The sequence below is a fragment of the Eschrichtius robustus genome, chromosome 3 (assembly GCF_028021215.1).
Source record: "Eschrichtius robustus isolate mEscRob2 chromosome 3, mEscRob2.pri, whole genome shotgun sequence".
NCBI classification, from domain to species: Eukaryota; Metazoa; Chordata; class Mammalia; order Artiodactyla; family Eschrichtiidae; genus Eschrichtius; species Eschrichtius robustus.
In genome coordinates, this window is record NC_090826.1 from 37,608,012 (window position 1) to 37,631,391 (window position 23,380).

The following is a 23,380-nucleotide window of genomic DNA, read 5'->3' on the forward strand; positions in this document are numbered from 1 at the left end:
TATATCACACATGACCCTAGACAAGTCACAACTAATATCAATACAGAACTTTATACTTCAACAAGCACTTCAGATATATTACCTCCTGCAGCTGATCTCTGGGAGAAAATATTCTGCCATAAAAGGAGCTACAAAGATTGTTGCACACGTTTTTCTCCCACAGCATGTCCTTATGATCTTCCCAGAGCCTCTAGGATCACAGGGTTTGGAGCAGTTAGTAAATGAACTGCATATTTAGATTACAACCATCATATAAATCACTCTTTTTTTTTTGGCTGGGCCGTGAAGCTTGCAGGATCTTAGTTCCCCAACCAGGGATCGAACCCAGGCCCTGGCAGTGAAAGCGCCGAGTCCTAACCACTGGACCGCCAGGGAATTCCCGTAAATCACTCATAAAATGAGTTTATAACCCACTCATCAGTAACACTTCTAAATGTTCGGCCTCTTTTCTTCCTTCTACTGCTTTCTAACAAATTCCATAATGTAATGAAAATCGAAACTAACTAAACTGCTACTGGTAAATCATAAAGACAATTAAAAATAAGGTGAAGAAAATCAACAATATATTCCCCATTTATGAAGTCACCTGTTTTTCTTTCTTTCTTTAAAAAATTTATTTATTTATTTATTTATTTATTTTGGCTGCATTGGGTCTTCATTGCTGCGCACGGGCTTTCTCTAGTTGCAGCGAGCAGGGGCTACTCTTCGCTGTGGTGCGTGGGCTTCTCATTGCAGTGGCTTCTCTTGTTGCCAAGCATGGGCTCTAGGCACGTGGGCTTCAGTAGTTGCAGCACGTGGGCTCAGTATATGCCGCTCAAGGGCTGTAGAGTGCAGGCTCAGTAGTTGTGGTGCACGGGCTTAGTTGCTCCGCGTCATGTGGGATCTTCCCAGACCAGGGCTCGAACCCGTGCACCCTGAATTGGCAGGCGGATTCTTAACCACTGCGCCACCAGGGAAGCCCTGTTTTTCTATCTGTACTGCAAAGTGAATTATTTCCTTCATTTAAATTATAACTATCACTAATTTCAACCATTTTATACTACTGGAGAAAAAGTTAATCTTGTAAGAATACATAATAGGGGGACTTCCCTGGTGGTCCAGTGGCTAAGACTCTGAGCTCCCAATGCAGGGGACCCGGGTTCAATCCCTGGTCAAGGAACTAGATCCCACATGTTGCAACTAAAAAGATCCTGCACACGGCAACAAAATTCCCATGTGCCTCAACTAAGACCCGGGGCAGCCAAATAAATAAATAAATTTTTTTTAAAAAAAAGAGGGACTTCCCTGGTGGGGCAGTGGTTAAGAATCCGCCTGCCAATGCAGGGGACACGGGTTCAAGCCCTGGTCCGGGAAGATCCCACATGACGTGGAGCAATGAAGCCCATGCACCACAACTACTCAGCCTGTGCTCTAGAGCGCGCGAGCCACAGTTGCTGGGCCTGCTACTACTGAGGCCTAAGTGCCTGAAGCCTATGATCCGCAATGGGAGAGGCCGCTGCAGTGAGAAGCACATGCACCGCAGCGAAGGGTAGCCCCTGCTCGCCGCAACTAGAGAAGGCCCTCGCGCAGCAACTTAGACCCAACGTGGAAAAAATAAATTTAAAAAAAAAAGGAATACATAATAGGTCCATGATATATTAATTTAATATACTAGGCTCAACAATAGATTTATTGTTCTAGTACAGCATCAGCTAGTTTTTTTTAAGTCTATGCATTAAAGATGTGATATAATGTATAAGGCAAGAATGGGTGTTATTAAAAGCAATAATGATTTGTCATAGTCTATATATAAAATCTATGTCTGAATTTTCTTATTTATGGACAGGAAAGGAAAAATAATTTCAGTATATAATGTTTTCACTTAATTGATTTGTTTTGCCCTTCTCAATCACTATTTTGGACTTAAGTGATTCATTCTATTTTTCACAATGCATAATTGAATATAGCATAATGATTAAGATTTTGGACACAGGTACCAGACTGCCTTGGTTCTAACCTCAGCTCTGCCACTTAACTAGTTATGTGACCTTGGACAAATTCTTATGTGGGAATCATGTCCTCATCCATAAAATCGGAATAATAAAATACACACCTCAAAAAGACTATTGTAAGAATGAAATAAGTTAAAACATGTTAAACACTTAGCACAGTGCTAGCATAGTAAATGTTCACTATATATGTATTAGCTATTAATATTATTGTTGCCACTGTTATGCAGAATAAGTGATATATTATTGGTATACTAAATAACAATATTTACAAAGCTTTAAAAATCATAAGACTGTAATTTATACAACCAAGAAAGATATAATTTTTTTAAAACTCAAAACTTTAGCTTGTCATTTGAATAATAACCAAGTATCCTTTAAAATAAATGAGGGACTTCCCTGGTGGCACAGTGGTTAGGACTCCGTGCTCCCAATGGAGGGGGTCTGGGTTCGATCCCTGGTCAGGGAACTAGATCCTACATGCATGCCACAACTAAGGAGCCTGTGAGCCGCAACTAAGGAGCCCACCTGCCGCAACTAAGGAGCCCACCTGCCGCAACTAAGGAACCCACATGCTGCCACCAAGGGAGCTGGTGAGCCACAACTAAGACCCAGCACAACCAAATAAATAAATAAATAAATAATTTTTAAAAAATAAATGATGAGTTATACATGTTTGTACTATTGATAATTTAACCTTTAAAATGAACATGAAATAAAACTAAAATATTCGTTTTGATGAAGCCAGCTAATAACTGGGTTTGCAGTACCAAAGTGAATTTATTTAATCCATGGAGGTTGGGAATCTGAGAAACTTGAAGTGGAGTTTGGAGAAGGTGCAGGTTTAGGTGACGACAAAATCAAGGGTATGATTATGGGGATAAGAGCTTACAGTCTATTAATATTTGTCGTGAACAGAGGCAGTCCTAATCCTATCCCCTTGCTCTTCTACAAGAATTGAGAAGAATTGTACAAAGATGACAAATTAGGCAACAGTCTCTCATCAACCACAGATAGCTGTCGATATTAACATCCTTTTAATCAAATCAGGATCTTTATGAGCAAAAATCAAATTAAAGTAGATCTTGTAGATGAGGATTTTACAGAATTAAGAGGAGAAATAGCAGGACCTCCAGACACACCATATGAAGGAGGAAGATATCAACTAGAGATTAAAATACCAGAAACATATCCATTTAATCCCCCTAAGATCCGTTTTATCACTAAAATATGGCATCCTAATATTAGTTCCATCACAGGGGCTACTTGTTTGGATATCCTGAAAGATCAATGGGCAGCAGCAATGACTCTCGGCACGGTATTATTGTCATTGCAAGCAGTACTGGCAGCTGCAGAACCAGATGATCCACAAGATGCAGTAGTAGCAAATCAGTACAAACAAAATTCCAAAATGTTCAAATAGACACCTCGACTTTGGGCACATGTGTATGCTGGAGCACCAGTTTCTAGTCCAGAATACACCAAAAAAATAGAAAACCTATGTGCTATGGGCTTTGATAGGAATGCGGTAATAGTGGCCTTGTCTTCAGAATCATGAGATGTAGAGACTGCAACAGAATTGCTTCTGAGTAACTGAGACATAGAGCTACTGATATAGTCAAGCTTGCCCCTTCTTGAGGAGCATCAACATCTGTTATTTTTAGGATTCTGCGTAGATTTCTTTTAAGCTGGCATTCTTGCCTAATGATGTTATCTAGGCACCACTGGAGACTGAAAAAAGTCCCTGCTCTGTAAATAAAGCTAATTAAACGTCTGTAAATTTAAAAAGGGGAAATACTTTAATTTTTTTCTTACTTAATATTGTAAAAATTCTTTGAGCTAGGCTAAAACCATGGAAAAAACATGCTACTTTAGTGTTTAGCAGTGTACCAAGACTAGCAAGAGTTTGCTTCAGGATTTCGTTGAATAATTAAGATAATATTTTGAGTGTGTCAGGGCCATTCAAATTATTGGTGTTGCATCACAGCTACCTTAACTGTTTTTAACATGGATCCTCTGTGGCTGTGAATTTACTTGCATGCTTGTACCTGACTTCTTAGGATGGGTAGCTGAAAAGACCACCATTTTAAGCATTTGAGAATTCTTAAATATGAGATTATTCAGAATTGAAGATGGTGACCTATTCAGAGCCTTTTTGTCCTTGTCAACATATTGGGACACCATATCTGTTTTTCCCCTCTTACCACACACAGCTAATATTCTAATAGTAAATTTCTCTATATTTGGTGGGGAAATGTGCTGAGGGACAGTATCCCTTGCTCCATATTTAGGTCATCCATTTGGAATGTTTTGTCACAATTCTTCACTCTTAAAACTTTCGTATATAAGTAAGTAATAATGTAAAACTGGAGCTGCCAATTTTGTTTCTCTTGCAAAAACAGTAAATACTTGATGTTGCAGTATTCCCAGATTTAATGAAAGAACCCAGCTTAATTTTTCAGTGAATTTAACATCTTTCTATTTTTAAACTGATGAAATTTTTCTTTGACAACTTGCAAGGATGAAATCAACTGTTTGAAGTTTTTTAAGCCTAAGTTTGGCTTTATAAGAGATTGCTTTATTGGATCCTTTAAAAGTCACTCTTGCTTGCATTTCCCCCTATTGACACATGAAAGCTGTGTTGGTATTTTACTCTACATACTTCAAATGCACATAGAAATAGAAGTGTGCTATAAATCTACCTTTCATTATGATGTTTCTGATAATAAGAGAATTGAAAAGTTTACCTTCTCTTGTACATAGTCAGACTTTCTAAACATTTCCTTCTAAGTTCAAAAGTTTGAAAATTATTAGTTTTGCAAGCTCAAACACTAATGTGACCATTTTATGAAGGGTGAAATGGATTTGTGTAGGCTGTTCTACACATAGAAACACAGTTCTTATTAAATATTCAGGGCCAATGCAAAAATAACAAAAATGTAATGGAATCAGAATGAATTAAAGTAAGGCTGTATATTGAAAGTCATATTATAAAAGGTTTGCCTTCTTCAAGCATTACTTATCCTAAATTATAATGGTGAAGTGTTTGGAAAATAGTTTTGAACCATAAATTCAGCATAATTTCATTTGACTTCTCAATAATCTTAGAAGCAATAAAAGAACCATTATTAAATATATTGTAATGTTAAGACGTGGCGGTTCTTCCAAAAACTTGTAAGGCTTTCCTAATGAATAATAAACTCTTGTAGTTGATCTTATTGCATACTAAACACAAGTTGCTGGTTTTTTCCCCTATATGTTTGCTTAAGTATAAATTTCTTTATACAATCACCTCCTTTTGTTGTAGTTTAGTTACTTTCTAAAGATGCCAAAGGAAACAAGATTTTTCTTATTTATATTAAATAGCTAAAACCATGTACTTTTCTTTATATTTTTGAAGGGTGGAATTGTGTGAAAATGTGGACAGTTTTGTTCCATTGTTGGTTAGAATTAATTTTTTTTTTTAGTGGCAGGTGGCTTGGTAATATTAGTAATATTTGGATTATTTTAAATATCAAACACCTCTACCCAGTTTACTATTTGCCTATATTATCAGGGTATATTTAATTGTCCTGTGGTTTGACAAATGAGAGAGAAAGAACTGAGAAGTTACTAAGGGTCAAGCATTATATACTTTGCTCTTGGAGGCAGCTATACCTTGCCTATGACTTTTATGCATATTAGCCCCTTAGGGTTTATGCATCTAACTACAATTCAACATCCCTAATGCCCAGGAAATTGAAAAGTACAATTTTTCATTTCAAAAATTTACCTCATTTACATTTAATGTGATAATCTCTTTCTTTTTCTGGTACATTTCCTACTGTCACCTTCTGTTGTTCTGTTTGTTTGTTTTTGTTTTTTTCCTATTTTTCTACAGGTAGATTTATTTCCCAAACATAGAAATAAAGGCAATTGCTTTTTTCTGTGGTCTTCAAAAAAAAAAAAAAAAAAACTAAAATATTAAAAATGACTCTTATTCAAATAACTTTGGAGATTTGAAATGTTAAGCTAAGAAACAAAAAATATTCTCTTAAACAGCTCAAAGTAAATAGGTAATATGGAAGCACTCATTATTAAATAAAGTTCATATGAGATTAATATCGTATTTATTCCTTTTATTTTGAAACAATCTCAAACTTGCAAAATAGGTGCAAGTACAATTCAAATAATTTTTTGGAGGGGGGAATATTTCCTAATTTTTTTCCAACTTCATTGAAGTATGATTGACAAATAAAAATTGTATATATTTAGGTTGTACAACATGATTTTTTAAGTTATACAATGTGATGATTTAATATACATATACATTGTGAAATGCTTACCACAATCAAGTTAATTAACATATCCATCACTTCACATAGTACCATTTGTGCCTGTGTGTGTATGTGTATGTATGGTAAGAAGATCTACTTAAGATCTACTCTCTTAGCAAATTCCAGTATACAATACAGTATTATTAACTATAATCATTATGCTATATATTAGATCCTTAAAACTTATTCATCTTACAACTGAAAGTTTGTACCCCTTGACCAACATCTCCCTGCTCTCTCACTCCCTAGCCCCTGGCAACCACCATTCTACTCTCTGGTTCTATGAGTCTGACGTTTTTAGATTCCCAAATAATCTATGGGCCATCTAAGTTGCTGGGCTCTAACACTCCCTTTTAGGCTGCTGCCACTTGGTGCTGCTACGTTCCCTCTTTCCCTGTCTAACTTCCTTTTCTCTCTTGCTTCACGAAGGTTTGGACTGAATTTTTCAGGAAAGTAAGGCAGAAGAGAGAAAAGGTTAAGGGTTCAGAGACTAGAGAGAAGAGTAAAGAGGAAGAGCAAGTATTTTATTATATCTTACAATAAGCTATTTTGCTATACTACGACTCCTTATGCTCCCAAAACCTATCTTGAAAATAGAAAATAAATAGTACAGAAAAATAATAGGAAAGAAAAAAGAATATGATACCGAAAAAGAAAGATCGTTTTTCTTAAATGTACTTAATCTTTGTTCTTACTTTATTTTAAGCTTCCAGCCATTAAGAGTTGTCACAGATTATAACAAGGCTATGAACTATGGCCAATCCCTTTTTCTCATCTTGTAATTGAAAGAAACCACATCACATACCCAGGGAATTTAAGGTATTTAAGTTTGGAGGCTATGCAGAACAGCAACAGCAATAGCAAAATCCCTATAATCCTACAATCCCTACAACCCAAACTGTAAAATCAATAATGGTTAAAATTAGAGAAGGATATGCAAAATATACCTTTAATAGCAAAACATTTCCCAGTTCTGAACTTGTTAAATGAGAAATGGGAGCCAGAGGATATTCTCCATGCCCTTTCTATAAGGCAATTCAGGGAGATTGAGCAATCAGTTGCCACTTGATAGCAAATGGTAACCAGCTCTATACACACTTTTATATTACTTCTCCCTCATATCCTGTCTCACTCCCTTTACTTTCACTCTTGCTTCCCTAGGATTGCATTCTCTAATAACATAATTTAATAGCACATTAAAAAGGCTTTCCAAGTTCAATGTAAAGCAGGAAATCTCCCTTAGTCCAATACATTCTATGGCACAAACAACACTGAGTTTTGTGACCTGCAAAAATAAGGACCACAGGTTCCAGATTGGAAAGGAAGAAGAAAAATTATCTCTATTAACAGAACTAATAAATGAGTTCAACAAAGTTAGAGGTACAAGATCAATATACGAAAATCAATTGTATTTAAATACAGCAGAAATGAACTGTCTGGAAATGAAATTCAGAAAATAATTCCATTTATGATAGTATATAAATGAATAAAATACTTAGGAGTAGTCAACCAAGCAAGTAGAGAATTTGCACTTAGAAAACTACAAAATATTGTTGAAAGAAATTAAAGAGGATGTAATAAATAAGATAATACCCCAAGACATAGTTAAAATGGTATGGTAGACAAAATAATGCCCCCCCCAAAAAAAAGTCCACGTCCTGATTCTCTGAACTTGGCAAAAGAGACTTTGCAGATGTAATTAAATCAAGGTTCTTGTGATATAGAGATTCCCTGGATTATCTGAATAAGCCCAATGTAATCACAGGGTCCTTTATAAGAGGGAGGCAAGGGGACCTGGTGGCGCAGTGGTTAAGAATCCGCCTGTCAATGCAGGGGACACAGGTTTGAGCCCTGGTCCAGCAAGATCCCACATGCCACGAAGCAACTAAGCCCGTGTGCCACAACTACTGAGCCTGCACTCTAGAGCCCGTAAGCCGCAACTAAGCCCATGTGCCATAACTACTGAAGCCCGCACGCCCTAGAGCCCGTGAGCCACAACTACTGTGCCCACTGGCTGCAACTACTGAAGCCCGCGGGCAGTGGAGACCGTGCTCTGCAACAAGAGAAGCCACCACAATGAGAAGCATGCACACTGCAGTGAAGAGTAGCCCCACTCACCGCAACTAGACAAAGCCCACGTGCAGCAACAAAGACCCAACGCAACCAAAAATAAATTAATTAATTAATTAATTTTTAAAAAAAGAGGGAGGCAAGGGCCTTAAGGTCAGAGAGAGAAAATGTGACAATGGAAGCAGAGGTTGGAGTGATAGGCTATGAAAATGGAGGAAGGAGCCATGAGACACAAAATGTAGATGTGGCTTCTAGAAGCTGGAAAAAGGCATGGAAAGAGATTTTCCCCTAGAACCTCCAGATGGAACAAAGCTCTGCCAACAACTTGAGTTTTGCCCAGAAAGACCCATTTCAGATTTCTGACTACCAGAACTATAAGATATTAAATATGTGTTGTTTTAAGCCACCAAGTTCGTGGTGCTTGTTACAGCAGCAATAGAAAACTAATACAAATGGCAATACTAATTTGTACAAATAAACCTACAAATTCAATGCAATCCCTATCAAAATCCCAGCTGGCTTTTTTGCAAAAATTGACAAGCTGATCCTAAAATTCGTACAGAAACTCAAGGGAACCAGAATAGCCAAAACAATCTTGAAAAAGAAGAACAACAGTAATCAAAACAATATGGTACTGGCATAAAAACAGACCTACAGACCAATGGAAATCAAAAGCCCAGAAAATCAAAAACCCATGCATATATGGTCAACTAATATTGATATTTGAAAAGGGAGCCAAGAAAACTCAATGGGAAAAATAGTTTATATTTACTGATAGTTTCTTCAATAAATGGTGTTGGGAAAACTGGATATCCACATGCACAAGAAAAATTGAACCCCTATCTTATACCACTCACAAAAATTAACTCAAAAAGAATTAAACTTAAGAATCTGCCTGCCAATGCAGGGGACACGGGTTTGAGCCCTGGTCCGGGAAGATCCCACATGCCGCAGAGCAACTAAACCTGTGCGCCACAACTACTGAGCCTGTGCTCTAGAGCCTGGGTGCCCCAACTACTGAGCCCACGTGCCACAACTACTGAAGCCTGCGTGCCTAGAGCCTGTGCTCTGCAACAAGAGGAGCCACCGCAGTGAGAAGCCAGCACACCACAACGAAGAGTAGCCCCTGCTTGCCACAACTAGAGAAAGCCCACGCACAGCAATGAAGACCCATCGCAGCCAAAAATAAATAAATAAATTTTTTTTAAATTAAAAAAAAAAAGAATTAAATTTAAAATATAAAACTGTAAAACTCCTAGAAGAAAATAGGGGAAAGGCTCCCTGACCTGAGTCTTGGCAATGATTTTTTGGATATGACACCAAAAGCACAAGCAACAAAAGCAAAAATAAACAAGTGGAACTATACCAAATTAAAAACCTTCTGTACAGCTAAAGAAATAATCAACAAAATGAAAAGGCAAACTATGGAATGGGAGAAAATATTTGCAAACCATATATTGGATAAGGGGTTAATATCCAAAATGTGTAAGGAACTAATACAACTCAATAGCAAAAATACAAACAATCTGATTAAAAAAATGGGTGGAGGACTCGAATAAACATTTTTCTAAAGAAGACATACAAATGGCTAACAAGTACATGAAAAGGTGTTCAATGTCATCAGGGAAATGCAAATCAAAACCACAATGAGATATCACCTCCCACCTGTTAGAATGGCTATTATCAAAAAAAGAGATAACAAATGCTGTCCAGGATGTGGAGAAAAGGGAACCATGGTGCATTGTTGGCAGGAATGTAAACTGGTATAGCCACTATGGGAAAACAATATGAAAGTTCCTCAAAAAATTAAAATCTGAACTACCATATGATCCAGCAATCCCACTTCTGGGTACATATTTAAAGGAGTGAAATCACTATCTCAAAGAGATATCAGCACTCCCATGTTTACTGTAGCATTATTTATAATAGCCAAGACATGGAAACAACCTAAGTGTCCATCAAGGGATGAACAGATAAAGAAAATGTGGGGTGTGTGTGTGTGTCTGTGTGTGTGTATTATTCAGTCATAAAAAAGAAGGAAATCCTGCCATTTGTGACAACATGGATGGACCTTGAGGGCATTATGCTAAGTGAAATAAGTCAGACAGAAAAAGACAAATACTGTATGATCTCATTTATATGTGGAATCTAAAAACATCAAACTCATAGAAACAGAGAATAGAATGGTGGTTGCCAAGGGCTGAGTGGTGGGGGAAAAGGGGATATGTTAGTCAAACTTTCAGTTATAAGGTGAGTAAGTTCCAGGAATCTAATGTACAGCATGATGACTATAGTTAACAATACTGTACTATATACTTGATTGCACATACCACAATGTTCATTGCAGCTCTATTTACAATAGCCAGGACATGGAAGCAACCTAAGTGTCCATCAACAGATGAATGGATAAAGAATATGTGGCACATATGTACAATGGAATATTATTCAGCCATAAAAAGAAACGAAAATTGAGTTATTTGTAGTGAGGTGGATGGACCTAGAGTCTGTCATACAGAGTGAAGTCAGAAAGAGAAAAACAAATACCATATGCTAATACATATATATGGAATCTAAAAAAAAAAAAAAATGGTCATGAGGAACCTAGGGGCAGGACATTCTCTACACAGACGTAGAGAATGGACTTGAGGACACAGGGAGGGGGAAGGGTAAGCTGGGACGAAGTGAGAGAGTGGCATGGACATATATACACTACCAAATGTAAAATAGATAGCTAGTGGGAAGCAGCCACATAGCACAGGGAGATCAGCTCGGTGCTTTGTGACCACCTAGAGGGGTGGGATAGGGAGGGTGAGAGGGAAACGCAAGAGGGAGGGGATATGGGGATATATGTATATGTATAGCTGATTCACTTTGTTATAAAGCAGAAACTAACACACCATTGTAAAGCAATTATACTCCAATAAAGATGTTAAAAAAAAAAAGAAAGTTGCTGTGAGAAAGGGCTTTAACGTTCTCACCATAAAAACAACAAAATGGTAATTATGTGAGGTGAAGGATGTGTTAACTAACCTTATCGTGGTAAACACTTCACAATATATACGTGTATCAAATCATCACATCATATACCTTAAACTTGTATAATGTTATATGTCAATTATCTCAATAAAGCTGGGAAAAGAAAGAAATAAAAGAACAAAGTTCAAAACTCACTTTCCAATTTCACACTTTCCAACTTCAAAACTTACTACAGAGCAATACAAATCAAAATAGTGTGATATTGACATAAGTACACACATATTGATCGATCAACCAGAACAGAGAGTCCAGAAATAAATTTAATTAATTTTCAATTAACTTTCAACAAGAGTGCCAAGACCATTCATGGGGGAAAGAATAGTCATTTAAACAAATTATGCTGGGACAACTGGATAATGACATGCAAAAGAATGAAGTTGAAGACATTTCTGATACCATATACAAAAATCAACTCAAAATGGAACATAGAAGTACAAGAGCTAAAACTATAAAACTCATAGAAGAAAACATAGGAGTAAATCTTCATGTTCTTGTGCTAGGCAATGTTTTCTTAGAAATGTTATCAAGAAAACAAGCAACAAAGAAAAAAATAAACTGTACTTCATCAAAACTAAAAACTTTTGTGCTTCAAAGGTTATGACCGATAAAGTGAAAAGACAGTCCACAAAGTGTAAGAATATGTTTGCAAATCATAAATGTGATAAGAGACTACTATCTAGAATAAAGAACACTTACAACTCAGCAATAAAAAGACAACCCAACTTAAAAATGGGCAAAGGATATGAATAGTCATTTCTCCAAAGAAGATACACAAATGACCAATAAGCACATGAAAAGATGCTCAATATCATTAGTCATCAGAGAATTGCAAATCAAAATCAACCATAATGAAATACTTCTTCACTCCCACTAGGATGGCAATAATAAAAAAGATAGATAATAACAATTGTTGGCAAGCATGCAGAGAAATTGAAATCCTTATACATTGCTGGGGGGATTATAAAATGGTGTAGCCACTTTGGAAAATAGTTTGGCAGTTCCTCAAAAGGTTAAACATAGAGTTATCATATGACACAACAATTCTATTCCCAAAAGAAATGAAAACATATGTCCACACAAAAGTTTGTACATGAATGTTCATCGCAGCATTATTCTTAACGAAAAGGGAAGCTACACAGAAGTCCAACAACTAAGGAATGGATAAACAAAATGTAGTATATACATACAATGGAATATTATTCAGCCATAACAAGGAATGGAGTACTGATGTGTGCAACAACACAGATGAACCTTGAAAAATTATGCTAAGTGAAAGAAGCCAGTCACAAAAGACTATATGTTATATGATTCCATTTATTTGAAATGTCCAGAATAGGCATAGAGACAGAAATTAGTGGTTGCTTAGGGTTAAGAGGGGATGATAGGATTGGGTAGTGCTATTAAAGGGTATAGAGTTTCTTTTTTTTTTTTTAAGATTTATTATTTATTTATTTATTTTATTTATTTTTGGCTGCGTCGGGTCTTAGTTGCGGCATGGGGGATCTTCGTTGAGGCATGCGGGATCTTTCCTTGTGGTGTGCGGGCTCTTTGTTGTGGCACGCAGGCTTTTCTCTAGCTGTGGCATGCAGGTTTTCTTCTCTAGTTGTGGCGTGCAGGCTCCAGGGTGCATGGGCTCTGTAGTTGCAGCGCACAGGTTTCAGAGCACATGGGCTCTGTAGTTTGCAGCACGCAGGCGCTCTAGTTGAGGCGCGCAACCTCAGCAGTTGTGGCTTGCAGGCTTACTTGCCCCGCAGCATGTGGGATCTTAGTTCCCTGACCAGGGACCAAACCCACTTCCCCTGCATTGTAAGGCAGATTCTTTACCACTGGACCATCAGGGAAGTCCCCGAGGGTTTCTTTTAAGATGATAAAAATGTTCTAAAATTGACTGTGGTGATGGCTACCCATATCTGTGAATATACACCTGGGTATATGGGTGAGTTGTATGGTATGTGAATTATATCTTACCAAAAGTGTTAAGAAAAAAAGGAAGGGAGGAAGGAAGGAAGGAAGGAAGGAAGGAAGGAAGGAAGGAAGGAAGGAAGGAAGGAAGGAAGAAGGAAGGAAGGAAGGAAGGAAGGAAGGAAGGAAGAAGGAAGGAAGGAAGGAAGGAAGGAAGGAAGGAAGGAAGGAAGGAAGGAAGGAAGGAAGGAAGTCTGCTAAGAGAGGCCCCCAGTTCCAAAATACTAAGTCTCTTCAGGGACACTGCCAACACTCTCACGTTCAAGGCCTCATCAGGCAGCCTTGGCTTCAGAGCAGAAGGAAGGTTCCTTACTAAAACCTCCCAGCAATGCTAACTTGTCTTGATGGTTTGCTAAATGACATAATTATCACATGGCTACATAACTGCAGTAAGTTAAAATCCAACTCCTTCTCAGTTTTTCAGTTCTGATCTCTAAGTGAGTAGGTAATGGGGAGAAAGTGCTAAAAAACCACTCACTACTAACTAAAGTTCTAAATAAAACTATACTAAAATACTACAAATAAAAACATAAGATTTTGGATAAGGAACTTCTTTTGTTGCTAATTATCCTGATGATATATTAATAATATTTGCAAGGGACAACACAAGAGGTGACAATCTACAAACCTCTGCAATTAGCATTCCCATCATGTATCAAAGAAACATTAATAAAGCAGATTCAACAAGGTTATATTTGATCTTTAAAACCCAAATAATAGATCTGATTTTAATGTCACATAAATATAATGTGCTACGTTAGCAACATATGGTGTTTATGAAATTAAGCAGATTTACCAACACAAAGAAAAGTAACATCAGGAAGTAGATGACATTTAGCATCAAGGTTATCACTGGAGCATCTCTTGATACTCCCCCTTGCCCAATGTTGACAGTAAATGAACAAGTATAGTGGCCAAGACCTAAAAAGGGCATGGTAACTAGGCTCAGACTCCTCAGTCATGACAGTCACCCCATCTGGTAAGCCACCTAAACAGGAAAAGAGTCTAGCCAAGAATCTAGACTGGAAATTAGTGGAGGGAGACAGTGAATATCAGTTGTTATCTGGAGACTAGCTGTAGTGGAAGAGTTTGTAATTCATCTGCTAATCTCACTCTTGTAAATTCCCCACATTTTATAAGAGACCAAACAGAATGTTACAGAATTTGTTCCCACATGGGGTGAAATTACTATATGAAATGAATCCAAGAGGCACAAGGAATACAGTGACCAGATACTCCCTTCAAGACCAAGGCATTCATTCCTCTGTCAAGAGAGTTGGCTGCTAGCAGCTCACGGCCAAGTCCTCCTCCACAAACTGCCCTCAACCAAAGTATCATGGGTTGCGTTCTCTAAAAGCACACACTGAGAGGGAATTTGGGATGCAAGATGCTTATTAGAAATCAATACCTGTGAAGGAAAGGCAACAGAAGCAGGTTGAGAAGAGGAAGAAGTCAAACTGTAATGCAGGCCTGACAACCAGGTACAGTTCCCTGGAGCAAGTACTGCCTGTCAAAAATAGCTAGACCTTTATACCCCCACCTTGCTCAGCCGTTTGCAAGCTGCCCCTAGAAGACTGTGATCTCAGGTGAAGCAGCTCTCTGTAGCTGAGGCCGACCCTGAACCAGCTGACAGTTGAAAGCGATCTGCTTAAAGCACTTTCTGCAACTGGGAAGGAGAACTGTGTAGTTCCATCTCTTCCACAGAAAGAAACTACCCCACCCAAGGTTACGCCCTCAGGTCAGCCCACATCTAATTCCAGACAGCTCTGAAGTGTCATCCAAGCTCCAGAGTTCCCAAAAGGACTGACTAAAGTCTCTGTTGCAACTGCATCAGTTGAATCTCTCTGCCCTCCTAATCTTGCTTCCCTCGCTCCATTACAAGTATTGTTCTTAATAAACTTTCTGCAGGCAAATCTCCATCTCAGAGTCTATTTCCCAGGGAACATAACCTAAAAAATCTGATTCCATAGGAAAATTCGATAAAGAGGTAGCTATGATCTACTCTATTCAGTAACCTCATAGGATATTATTTCAGCTAGTGCAAATCATTAAAACTTAGCTGTCTATGGCACAATAATGTCAAGGCATCATTCTGTTAAAACAAAAAAAAAGGAACTTAGCAGCATTTAGATAAGTAGCAAAACAGAATAAATATATAAAAGATGACAAAATTGAAGTATTCAGTAGAAATAGCAAATAGTAGATCTGTGTTAACCTTTAAGAAAATAAAGTAACTATCCTATTCATAACCTGAAATGGGTAGAATAAAAATGGTTAATGAATCACATCCACCCATATTATACACATCAAGGCTCAAAGGCAATAGAGGAACTTATTGCAGGATTTTTATCAAATTAAGCAGATTCTTCTGCATAAATTAGTGGTTCCTGAACTTATTTGAGTTATGGATCCCTTTGAGTATCAAATGAAAGTTATATACTGTCTTCTCTGAAAAATGTCCATATGCATTTGTAAAATCTGAAAATAATTTCAGGAGTTCCTGGATCCCTGAAAGCCATTTACAGGTGCCAGGTTAAGAACCCCTTACCTAAATCACGTTTATAAAGGTCAAATGACATCTGTCCAACACATGTTAACTTAAAAGACAAAGATGCTGACCAAAATGCAGCTGAATAAATCATATTGTCTTTAACTTATTTTAATTACATTATTATATAAGGAATATGTAAATAGGTTCTCACTATAAAATAATTAAAACAATACAGATTAAATTTCCTCTTGGTCACCCCTATTCCCCTTTCTCTTCACAGAGATTATTTATCAGTTTGACGTAAATCCTTTCAGACTTTTCCAGTGCTTTTTCAAAAACGTACTACCTATTAAAATGTGGAGAATCATTTTGGACACACTATGTTAAGAACTAGCATTTAAAAAGAACAAAGGATAGGGACTTCCCTGGTGGTGCAGTGGTTAAGAATCCGCCTACTAATGCAGGGAACACGGGTTCAAGCCCTGGTCCGGGAAGATCCCACATACCACGGAGCAACTAAGCCCGTGTGCCACAACTACTGAGCCCATGCGCCACAACTACTGAAGCCCACACGCCTAGAGTCCGTGTTCCACAACAAGAGAAGCCACTGCAATGAGAAGCCCGCGCACCGCAACAAAGAGCAGCCCCTGCTCGCCGCAACTAGAGAAAGCCCGTGCACAGCAACGAAGACCCAACACAGCCAAAAATAAATTAATAAAATAAATAAATTTATTTTTTAAAATTACTCAAATAAATAAATAAATAAATAAAAAGAACGAAGGATAGATATTAGTGGTTTTCCTAATAGCAAATGCAGTGCTGCTAAGATTAATGACTTTTTCATATAACTCTTTCCTATAACCACTCTATCCATTTTTTTTCAATTTGACCCACAATTTCCAAATCTGGTTTGGAAAAAGCTAGTGTATAAATCAATCAATAGAGCAACATTTAAACCTGGAGAGCTTGTCAAAGAAACAGATTCCTGAGCCCCATTCCAATTTTAGTTAACTAGAATTTACAAGGGTAGAGCCCCAGAATGTATTTTACCAAAGTTCCTCAAGTGATGTGAGTAAAATATAAAGCAGCAGTGTTGGGAATCACTATTATGAAAATCATAGAAATTAAAAAGATAATGGTTTCAATTCATTTCCACAAAGACCTCTTAAAAGTCCATTATGAATTCTACTAGGTATTGTGCTGGATGCTGAATATATTGTAGGATACAGTCCTTGCCCTAGAAGTGCTTACAGACTGGAAGGGAAAATCATACCTAATAATAAATAATTATAACACAAGCTGAAAGTAGAAAGTGCTGTCTGTCCCCTAACTAAAATGTATGCTCCATGAAAGCGGGAATTCTGTTTTATTCACTGCCATATCTCCAAGCATCTAGACAAGAGCTTAACACATAATAGGTACTTAATAAACAACTGCTGAATAATGCATAGGACTAAAATGGAAGGTTTAATTTCAACTAAGTAGATAAGGAAAAGGCACTTTTAAAAACAGATGTATAGACTGTTAAGAGGCAGGGAAGGTTAAAACAAAGAGAATTAATATTCATAGTACTACCCTACAATGTGTAAGAAATTCCAAGTTGACTTTGAATACATTATCTCATTTAACTATGATATAAACATTCTGAGATGGTATTGTGTCTCCATTTTAGAGATAAAGAAACTGAGGCACAGAAGGGTTAAGTAACTTGTCATCTAAGGTTACACAGCTAGAAAGTAGCAGAACTGAAATTTGAACCCCAGTCTCTAATAATAAGGCTTAGGAATTTAGACCTCATTTCCTAAGAAAAAAGAATGTCTTTGAAGTTTTTTTTTTTCCTATTTGGAATATTTGCTTTTTAAATAACAGCTTTATTGTGATGTAATTCATATATCACAAAACTCACTCTTTTAAAGTGTACAATTCAGTGGTATTTAGTATATTCACAGATTTGTGCAATCATCACCATTATCTAATATTAGAACAGTTCATCACCCAAAAAAGAAACCCCATACCCATCAGCAATTACTTTCCCTACCGCCAGGTCCTGAAAACCACGAATCTACTTTCTGTCTTTAGGATTTGCCTATTCTGGACATTTCATATAAACTGAATCATATGACATGTAGCCTTTTTTAAAACTTTTTTTCTTGTGGTAAAATATAAATAAGATGTACTCTTTACCCATTTTAAGCATACAGTTCAGTGACATTAAGTACATTCACACTGCTGTGCAACCATCACCATTATCCATCTCTAGAACTTTTTCTTTTTTTTATAAATTTATTTATTTTATTTTATTTATTTTTGGCTGCGTTGGGTCTTCGTTGCTGCGCGCGGGCTTTCTCTAGCTGCAGCGAGCAGGGGCTACTCTTCGTTGCGGTGTGTGGACTCCTCACTGCGGTGTCTCGTCTTGTTGCGAAGCACGGGCTCTAGGTGCGCGGGCTTCAGTAGTTGTGGCACGCAGGCTCAGTAGTTGTGGCTTGCGGGCTCTAGAACGCAGGCTCAGTAGTTTTGGCACATGGGCTTAGTTGCTGCGCAGCATGTAGGATCTTCCCAGACCAGGAATCAAACCTGTGTCCCCTGCACTGGCAGGCGGATTCTTAACCACTGCACCACCAGGGAAGTCCCTAGAACTTTTTCATTATCCCATAATAAAACTCTGTTTACCCCTTAAATAATAACTTTCCATTCCCCTCTCCCCCCAGCCTCTAGTAACCTCTATTTTACTTTCTGTCTCTTATGAATTTGCCTATTTTAGGTAGCTCATATAAGTGGAATCATACAATTTTTGACCTTTTGTGTCTGGCTTACTTCACTTAGCGTAATGTCCTCAAGGTTCATCCATGTTGTACCATGTATCAGAATTTCCTTCCTTTTTAAGGCTGAATAATAGTAAATTGTATGTATATACTAAATTTTGTCTATCCATTCATCTGTCGTTGGACACTTGGGTTGCTTGTGCCTTTTGGCAATTGTGACTACTGCTGCTATAATGTGGGTGTACAAATATCTGTTCGAGTTCCTGCTTTCAAGTCTTTTGGCCACAGACCCAGAAGCGGAATTGCTGAATCCAGTAATTTTATGTTTAGTTTTTTGAGGAACTACCATAACATTTTCCACAGAAGCTGCACCATTTTATATTCCCATTAGTGATGCACAAGGGTTCCAATTTCTCCATATCCTTACCAACACTTGGTATTTTCTGTTTTTTTTTTTTTCTTTATAACAGACATCCTAATGGATATGAAGTGATGTCCCACTGTGGTTTTTTGCATTTTCCTAATGATTAGTGAGTGATGTTGAGCATCTTTTCACGTGCTTATTGGCCATTTGCATATCTTCTTTGTAGAAGTGTTTATTCAAGTCCTTTGACCATTTTTTAATCAGGTTGTTTGCTTTTTGTTGTTGAGTTGTAGGAGTTCTTTACATATTCTGAACATTAATCCCTTATCAGACATATTCATTTTGAGTGGCTATTAGGGTATCCATTTAGAAATATCTAGCAAGCAAATATACATGCTGATCTTGAATTCAAGAGGGAGAAACAACGATGTACACTTAACAGTCATAGTATTTGCACAGTGACATTTATAAAGTACTTTCATGTATATTAGTTTCTTTAGAATCTCACAAAAATCCTAACACTTGTACAGATGAGAAATCTCAGGCAGATCTCCAGACTACAAATCCCAAGATTAAGATTATTTGGAAGTGCGTCAGGGATCAAAGGGAAGAAGCTGGCCAAGCTGCCTGAGTTTTGGGCCCCATCCCAATTCCCAAAACATCTCAAATTTTTCTGCGCAAAAACTGGAATATCATGTAAGATTTCAATTGAAAATAAGTAGAGTTGCTTGAAACAAATTTGAAACCATTACATTATATACTAACTTATGTTCTTAAAATAGTTATTGAAGCTATAGAAATAAATAAGATTGCTTAATTAGAAAACTTGGGGCAAGAAGGTAATCCTACTTTTGTGGGGTAAGAGAATAAAGAAGGAAGGTAGAAGGAAAACCAGAATGGTGAAGTAAAACAAAAATCTAGGAAGAAACATTTCAACAGGAAAGTTCAGAAGACTACAGAGAATGCTATACAGAGGTCATGATGGATGAGGACTGCAAAAAGGATACCGTGTCTGGCAATCATGAGGTCATTGGTGACCTTTAAGAGATCAATTTTAATATAGTGAGCGAAAGCAGAAGTCAGATTGAAAAGGCTTCAGAGGTGGCGAGAAGGTTAAAGAAGGAAAGGTAACAAATAAGGAATACTCTCAACAATTCTGATACAAGAATAATAGTGAATGAATATTTACGTAATACCTGATAAGTGCTAGGCCCTGTTCTAAATACTTAACATATTAATTGATTTATACTCAAAACAATTCCTTTTGAGTATAAAACAAATGGACCATCATTCTGGTCCATTTATACTTGAGGAAACTGAGACATAGTGAGGAGCCAGAATTCTGAGGCTATCTGCTGCATAGTCCCTGCATATATATGATAATATATAATATAATCACATATATATCATATGTCATATTATATAATATATATGATAATATAATATATAGTAGATAAATGCAAATATACACGACAGTAAAGAGTACAATAATATTGAGTATAATCTATAAAAAACTGAATCACTCTGTTGTACACCTGAAACTATAAAATTCTAAATCATCTATACTTTAATTAAAAATAAAAATAATAATATAATATTGAGTGAGAGAAAAGATTAGCAAAAGTATTTTTTCACAAGAACCATAACATGGGGAAGGATTTTATACCACTAACATCAATGTATGTTGGTGATGCTTGACAGTCATGTCAGTTTACCAGGTGTTGATAGATTTAAGCAAAATAAAAACAGGCTGACTTTTACTGAATGTATTAATGTGGCAGGCTTCCATTCAATAAAACCATGAATGAATAGGGAAAAAATGTAATTATCTCCAAAGGCTTTCAGAGGCATAATACATTCTCCTGTTGCTTACAGAATGCAAGATAATGAATGGATGGATGGACCAAAATCTATTTTACTGATTAGCTCTATCATATATTTGTACCTTTAAAAAGCAACAATTTTTTTAAAAAAGAAAAAAAGGATCCTATGAAGATATAACAAAGCTATTGTAAAGACAGAAATCTATAAAATTTATTCTGAAAAAAAAAAAAGAATATCTGGCAGTATTTTTGTCATCTTCCTGCCTGCCAATGTTACCCCTTTGAATCAACTATAGGCTAGAGTATTATAGGGTAGAGAAATGCCAATATAGAAAGAATTTCATGAAGGGTCAATCTAACTTGTAAGCAATAAATAGTGTTTTCAATCTAATATTGCAATATTAGACATAATTTTTAAATTTCTTATAATTGGAATATTAAAATAGAGCAATTTATCCAGCTGTCCTCATTTCTCTAATCACTTTCTACCCTTTGCCTCCACAGTAACTACCTCTATCATTACAGAACACTGTGTTAAGTGCTATTTTAATGTGTATCCTATACTAAACTGTATACTCCTTAACTACAGAATTTATATTCTATTTTGCACAGAATATTTAAAAATGTTAAATATAAGTTTTATAAATGAATGGAGGAATGAACAAACATGAATAAAATTATATGTTGGCATTACATTTATACAAGTGTCTTTTGATGGCAAGAATTTATACACTTTTGCATAAGACCTTTCCAAAACACAGACACACATTTTAAGTAGTAAGAGAATAATTTTCCTTGAGATCCATTAATAAACCTAAAGATAGATAAAAGAAAATAGACTGAAGTAGAAAAGAAAGTTGACGTAGTCCATAGCACTTGTGTAATAAATATTACATAATGTTTTGACTGCCTATGATAAGTTTAAAAACACTGACAACACTAACAAAGGTGATCATTTTTCTAGAACAGTGTTTTCAAACCTTGGCTGCACATAAAACAACCTAGGAACTTTTTAAAAATTCTGAAGTTCAGTCCTCATTCTCAACAGATTCTTATTTAATTAATTCGGGGTGAGTCCTTGGCACTATTTTTTAAAAAATCTCCCCAGGTGATTTTAATGTGAAACCAAGACTGGAACCCACCACTCTTTCCTTTAAAATCAATTTTTGAGGCATAATTTACGTTCAATAAAATATACCAATTTTAAGTATACGATTAAGTTTTGACAAATGAATACAGCCATGTAACCACTACCATAATCACAACATAGAACATTTCCATTACCCAAAAAAGTTTCCTCATGCCCCACTTCCCTCTCCCCTAGCAACCATTGATTTACTTTCTGTCACTACAGCTTAAGGCTTTCTAAAATTTCATGTATATGGAATTGTATTGTATGTTCTCTTTTTGGTCTGTCTTCTTTTATTTAGGATAATGCTTTTAAGAATCATCCATGTTTTAGGCCATCAGTTTGTTCTTTTTTATTGCTGAACAGTATTCCACTATATGCATATACAACAATTTCTTTATCTATTCACCCATTTCATAGACATATGGGTTGTTTCCAGTTTAGGGCTATTCTGAATAAAGCTGTTCTGAATATTCAAGTACAAATCTTTATATGAACATATGTTTTCATTTCTTTAAAGCAGATACCTAGGAATAGGTTGCTGAATCTTATGATTAAGTGTATGATTAATTTTATAAGAAACTGTTTTCTGGGAATTCCCTGGTGGCGCAGTGGTTAAGAATCCACCTGCCAATGCAGGGGACACGGGTTCGATCCCTGCTCTGGGAAGATCCCACATGCCACGGAGTAACTAAGCCCTTGCGCCACAACTACTGAGCCTGCACTCTAGAGCCTGTGAGCCACAACTACTGAAGCCCACGCGCCTAGAGCCGGTGCTCCGCAACAAGAGAAGCCACCGCAATGAGAAGCCCGCGCACTGCAACGAAGAGTAGCCCCTGCTCGCTGCAACCAGACAAAAGCCCGCGCGCAGCAACGAAGACCCAACGCAGCCAAAAAATAAAATAATAAAATAAATAATTTTTTTAAAAAAAGAAAGGAACTGTTTTCCAAAGTGGCTGTATCATTTTGCATTCCCACCAGCAATGTAAGAGAGTTCTAGTTGCTCCACATCCTTGTCAGTACTTGGTAGTGTCAGTCTTTTATTTAACACATTCTAGTGTGTGTATAGTATTTCCTTAGGTTTTAATTTGCATTTCCTTAAAGACTAAATAAATATAAAAACAACTGTTCTTAAGGTAAGAAAACCACCAGGGAGAGGGTACTTCATCTTTTGATTCAACAATGTATTTTTAAAGACGGTAACTATATTATACTGCCTTGCTTACCACATTCATCACTCCATTATAATGAGAAAGAAGCAAATGACCAAAAAAGCTTTTCAAAAGCAGGTTTCAGAGAATTTCTTAGGGTCAAGTACCCACTCAGTTTACAACTTCCCACCTACATAAAGATGGCAACATAATGCAGTTCTAGAAGCATAGGCTTTAGTGCCCAACTTGGGTTTGTATTCTAAGGTAGGGAAATACAAAGTATTTTGG

General features: G+C 36.7%; 1 protein-coding gene and 1 pseudogene across 1 annotated transcript in view; one reads left to right on the forward strand and one right to left on the reverse strand.

Annotated features, from left to right (window-relative positions):
- Positions 1 to 23,380, reverse strand: part of ZSWIM5 (zinc finger SWIM-type containing 5) — a 248,428-nt gene that overhangs the window by 215,790 nt on the left and 9,258 nt on the right. The window lies entirely within an intron of this gene.
- On the forward strand, positions 3,054 to 3,656 carry LOC137761034 (ubiquitin-conjugating enzyme E2 K pseudogene; annotated as a pseudogene).